Genomic DNA, 6,184 nt, shown 5'->3' with positions numbered 1-6,184 from the left:
CCAAGGGCTCCGATAAAATCACTTGGTAATTGGAGAATCTCAGGGACCAAAAGTAAAATGACCAAGTTCCTTTAGCAGTCAGACTTGTCTGTCACTGGCCTTGCTGCTGTGGTCTCTCAGAATCATAGGCAGATTCATGAACTGGGTAACTCAGCACACTTCTGGTGGCAGCCCCTGGGGGCACGGGCACAGCTGCCTCCACCAGGTCACCCAGCAGGATTCCTGGCCATCCCTCCATGCCATGGACTCCAGCCCGTCCTGTTTCTTACGCTATGTTATGGGCTGAATTATGATCTGCCCCCCACCAAATTCATATGTTGAAGTCCTAACCTCTAGGACCTCAGAATGTGACTGTATTTGGATAGAGTCTTTAAAGAGGTCATTAAGGTAAAATGAGATCATATGGGTGGGCCCTGATCCAATAGGACTGGTGTCGTTAGGAGAAGAGATTAGGAGACAGACACACACAGGGGGCGACCTTGTGATGACACAGGGAAAAGACGGCCATCTACAAGCCAAGGAGACGGGCCTCAGAAGGAACCAACCCTACCAAGACCTTGATCTCAGCCTTCCAGCCTCCAGAACTGGAAGAAAATTAATTTCTGTTGTTTCAGCTGCCCAGTCTGCGGTACTTTGTTTTGGCAGCCCAGGCAAACTAATATGCTCTATGTTTGGAAATCTACCAAATACAGGCATAAATTAAACAACAAACAGGAGAAAATTTGGTCTATTCTGGATCAACCTTCACTTTCAGAAGTCTGTTAGAAATAATTTTCCAAAAAAAAAAAAAAGAGGAAAAAATCATGCCTCTCACATAGATATAAAAATGAATATGTGTTGTAGATTTTATTTAACATGTTAATCAGGGAGGGAACTGGGCAGATGTTCTAGCTGGTTCAACAGAGACTCCAAAGAACCGACACATTTTCAGGTCAGGAATATTGAAATGATATGAAATGGAGGCAGGGCTGTTTTTTTACATCAGGGGAGAAGCCAGCTGAACCTCTGCTGGACAGGACAGGGTCTGCCTGTCCGTAGACAAGAATTATTTTGCATTGCTATTGGCCCCAGGCTGAATCACGTTTATGCTTTTGCATTATGTATGTTTAAAGGGTACTGCTTGGAAAATTATTCAGTTTGTTTCTCTTTTGCTTCTGAGAACTTCCTCCACGATGATCAAAAACATCTATCTGCCTTGGGTGGAGGTGGGGTCAGGAAGATCACAGAGGAAGCAGAGAGAAAGCTCCAGGTACTACTCGGAGGTTGGCATGCAGAACAAATACTGCAGCAAGACAACAGATTGGAGAGCCAGGGTTCTGTGAGAGAGACAGGGTTTTCACAATTCCTTTCTCTCCTCTGTCAGCACATCATAGGCCAGGCCCAGCTGGTTTAGAGGGTTCTCAGGAGATGGTGAGACCCGCTCTGGGGCGCAGGACACAGGATACTTTTGTCCTGAAGCCAGAGGGAGGAGAGCAGACCCATCCTGATTCAGGCATCCTGTGGGTGAACTCACTGAGGTCACCCCTTAGGAGCCTGGGAAGCCCCGGTCCCCACTTCCTGATCACCTCTGGGGTCCCTTCTTATAAGGACGTGGTTCTATGGGATCGGGTCCCAGCCTTACGGCCTCACTTTTTGGGGAGGGAGACACAATTCAGTCCTTAACAACCACTATCTAGTTCTAGAATCTTTTCATCAACGCAAGTGGGAACCCCAAACTCATGAGCCGTCACTTCCCATCCCCCCCTCCCCCAGCCCCTGGCACCTGCTCATCTGCTTTCTTTCTCTATGGACTTGCCTATTCTGGGCATTTCATATAAATGGAATCATGCATCACATGTGAACTTCTATGTCTGGCTTCCTTTACTTAGCATCGGGTTTTCACGGGTCACTGTGAGTTGGAGCTATTTTTAAAGCCCATTCGTACAGAGGAGACATGAGAACCCAGAGAACCGTGGCAAGTTCACACAGCTGTTTTGTGGCGTCTGCTCTTAGAGCCACTTGAACCCAGGAGCCTGGGACGTTGTTGGCACTCAGGAAGGTTGAAAAATAAATGAGCAAGTGACTTCCCTTCCTAGTGACACATCCCTCCAACTGGGGAGGAGAATGTTATGTTGCCAACAGGCTTCTATGTGGGGTGGGGGGCTCAGGTGAGCGCAAGCGGGCCCCAGCAGCCTCTGGGGCCAGCCTTGGCATTTGAGGTCCTCCAGTCATGGTCTCTGCTTTTGTGAGGGGCTATACTGCCATCTGGTGGCTAGGAGAAAACACAACATGAAACAGCTGGAGTGGCCTGTAGATTTCCTTGGAACTTCAAGGAAAAGAGGGCTTTTCTTGTGGAGCACCTGGCATCTGCCCTTCACAAACAGCTTCAGACTGCAGGGGTCGTGATGGGATGTGAGACGAGGAATCAGAGCAGTGAGGTCAACACATTCTTTGACAAGAAGAGATATTTATGACAATTTGCTTTGTGAAAAAGCAAAAAGATATGTGTATGGTACGAGCTGATTTAAAAAAAGGCGAAGTGCCTAAATTTATTTGTATCTGATTGCAGAGGAAACAAGCCAAGATGTAAACAGTGTTCTAACTCCTTGGCTGTTGAAGGGGCTTAATGAGAAGATGCATGAGAAGTACGGAGGCTGGGGTTTCCCAGGCTGGGGTGTCCCAGCAGGCGTCAAGCTGGCGTCAGGACTAGAATCACATTTGTCATTAACATCATCTCTGGGTGATGGAAATATTTTTCCTTGTTACTTGTTGTATTGTCTGATTTTTCTCTTTTGATCATGTTACTTAGAAAAAAGAAATTAAAAAGAAGAGGGTGTGATAAGCTCCCGCAGAGGCGAGGTCACGTTTCATGAATATCACAGCAGCAGGTTGTTCTCTGAAAACGCATCACCCACCCGGGCAGGCAAGCCGGGCTGGATCTGATCCTGGCTTTGGGGCCACCAACTCACCCAGGACCTTGGGACCCAAACTCCTGGGTGGGCGGAACTGGGCAAGTTCCATGACCTCCTGGAGGTCACTTTCCTCATCTGTAGATGGGGACGATCACAGGATCTACCTTGCAAGGGGTCATGGAGCTTAAACGAGTTGACACTGGTAAAGTGTTTCCATCGTGCCTAGCACAAGACAGACACCATGCTGCTATTATGACTGCGTAAGTCACCTCCCAACTCAGGGCATCTATCCGATGAGGGACTCAGACTAGAGCAGAGTTTCTTCAACTACTGTCCTTACACCACCTGCCTGAGAATCATCTGGGAAACTTGCTAAAGAGCAGCTCCTAGGCCTTGGCCCTGACCTACAGAATCAAAATTTCCAAAGATCTGCATTGTTAACAAGGCTTCCATTTGACCTCATAGAAAGCGGAGACGCATGGAAACAGGAGATAATTCCTAAGGTCTCTTCCAGTTCAGACATTCTAAGATGCTGGGGTTCTTCTGGAGACCTGCCCAATCTCTTGGCCTCTGTACCCCACTTCTGTAATGAAAGGCAGTTCTTGGCCCAGGAAGGTTCCATAGGAACCTAGTCACGGGCTGTCCTTAGAGAATGTTCACAGAACAATAAAACTGAGAAAACCTCATTCCACTGTCTGGATACTGAAGTCCAGAGAGAGGACAGCATTTGTCACACAGTTGGTGATGGAGCTGAGAACACAATCCAGGTCTCCTGACTCTGGGGTCAATGATGTGCATGTGCACGCATACACATGTGTACACACACACACACACACACTCTCTCTCTCTCTCTCTCTCTCTCTCTCTCTCTCTCTCTCTCTCTTATTCTTGCTGAGGATGGTCCATGCTATGTGCACAACACAAAGTCAAGGCCTGGCCTACTGCAAGGTAATCTTCCATCCAAGAACCCATTAGCACACTTCCAAGCCTTTTCACTAATCCTAAGTTTTTCCTTACTTAGGTTAAGTCTTTGGGGCAGAGTAATAAGGGGAGAAAAGGAAAGAGGCAGGAAATATGAATTTTAAAGCTTTGGTTTTAATTTTTTCCTATACTTTTATTGTACAAGAACCAATTATTGTCCTTGTCAAGCAGGTTTATTTACGGTTACCCCAGCCCAGGCAATCTTATTCTCTGTGCCTTGGGCAAAACCCAGGTGTATGGGAGGCGCTGCATAAATGTTACTGATGGAAGTGCGGTAACTCTTCGGGTTTTTAGTCTGAGCCACCGGCAGAATGGGGTTGCCATTTAGCGAGGTGGGCAAGAGAAGGGGAGAGGATGACGAGCTTAGTTTCGAAAATTTTCTGAGATGTCTATTGGACATTCAGAGAAAGATGACAGGTAGGCAGCTGGGTACAGGATTCTAGAGTTTTGGGGAGAGGCCCAGGATGCACAAAAGTTTGGGAGAGATGAGCAAACGGGTTAGGGTCATTAGACATGCGGAGAAGGTCTAGTGAGACGAAGGACAGGAATGGTCCAGGCCTGTGCTCTGGGGCACCCCAACTTTTAAATGTGGGCCAGTGAGGAGGGGAACAGGAGCCCGAGACTGAGCAGTCAGTGAGGGAAGGGGAAACCTAGAGCGACTGGTCCTCCAGGAAGTCTTGGTTCTTGTCTCATGGAGGAAGGATCAATTCCCTGCTGAGCTGTCAGTACTGCCCAACAGTCAACTGAGATGGGGATTGAGAACTGATCACTGAGTGAGCAATGGAGACCTGGACAGAAAGGGTTCCAATGGAGTAGTGGGGACAAAGGTCAACTGACTGAACAGGGTGCCAGAGAGGAAAGGAAATTAGAGGACCCATCCAGGCGGGCCCATATTGTGACTAAAAGGAATTCCAAGATCATTCCTTTGACAATTATTTACTGAGCATCTATTAAATGCCAGGCACTGTCCGGGCGCTGGTGATAGAGCAGAGAACAAGAGACAAACATCTCAGGTGCTTACTTCCTGGTGGGGAAACAAGAGAAACCTATAGTAGGTTAGAAAGTGGAAAGTCCTAATGAGAAAAACAAGGCTGGGTGCCGGGGTATAGAGAGGTGGGGTGGGGGGAGGCAGCAGTTAGGTGAGGGTACAATCTACAGGCACAGCGATTTGGTAGGTGTGGGGGGAGGTTGAGGAGGCCTTCCTATTTGCTTCTAAGTCCCCAGAGAAACAGGAAGCAAGCTCATGGGCGGGAGGATGGAGAACACTGCGAAGGCTGAGAAGGAGTTGTCCAGGACGGCACAGGGCCTCGATCAGTGAGGAAGGAGGCCACACGGACCCCGGGTTCACCAGGAATTTGTGGTAGAAACCAGAGGATGGCTGCTTCTCACCAGCCTGGCTCAGCTCCCCACGTGCAGGAGGAGAGGGCAAGGCTTTACCAGGGAAGCTTGATAAAGAGGCCGGCGGGCGGATCACAGCATGTTGGCCCATGGGGTGCAGCCTGGGAAAGAGGTAGACAGGGACATGAGGGGTGAGGGGCAGTGAGAAGATGAGCTGACCAATGGGCTCCAGGTCCTGGTGGGGATGCAGGGCTGCTGGGGCTGGAGTACTAGAGGGAGGAGCTGGAAAGAGATGGCGGGGATGAGAAAGGGGACAAGCGGGAAGGCAGAGGGCGATGACCATCCATGTGCGACTGCCAGGCATCAAGTTCTGAGCCAGGTGCGGCCCCAAGGAGACCGTGGGTCTCAGCTTTACCAGCCGCATGTCCTCGTGCAGGCTGCAGCCCCCCGCGACCTCAGGCTCTTCCATCTTCAGGGCAGCCTTGCGGGACTGCAGCGCCCTTAACGGTTGGGAACGTCAGGAGCTGAACCTGAATCTGACTTCAGAGCTGACGTCCTATTCTGCAACCACGGGTTTTCCATGAAAATCCTCACCTACCCGTGCCTCTCTCGTTTGTCATATTTTATTTCCGGGCCAGAGCTGATGACGATGGCACCCTCAAGCATCCTAGTCCTTTGTGCAAGCAGTTCTACAGGCCAGTGACTTCCGCGGCCCACACAGGTAACCGCACTTTCAGTGCACTTGCTCTCACTTTGACCTTCCCGCGACAGCGCTACAGACGCGACTCACTGTCCCGCAGAGGCCGGCAGGTCTGCTGGGCGGCTGAGAGACTGGACGCGTTTAGAAGCTCTGTCAGCAACCAGACCCTGGGCAGGTATTTTCAAGTGGACGAGGAGATCATTTGAGCCTTGTAAGAATGCTGAAAGTTATTCATCTCATGCTGCAGAAAAGCAAACCCAGAGAAGGTTCTAGG

The sequence above is a fragment of the Lagenorhynchus albirostris genome, chromosome 4, assembly GCF_949774975.1.
Source record: "Lagenorhynchus albirostris chromosome 4, mLagAlb1.1, whole genome shotgun sequence".
In the NCBI taxonomy this organism is placed as follows: Eukaryota; Metazoa; Chordata; class Mammalia; order Artiodactyla; family Delphinidae; genus Lagenorhynchus; species Lagenorhynchus albirostris.
Note: the sequence above shows the minus strand (reverse complement) of the source record.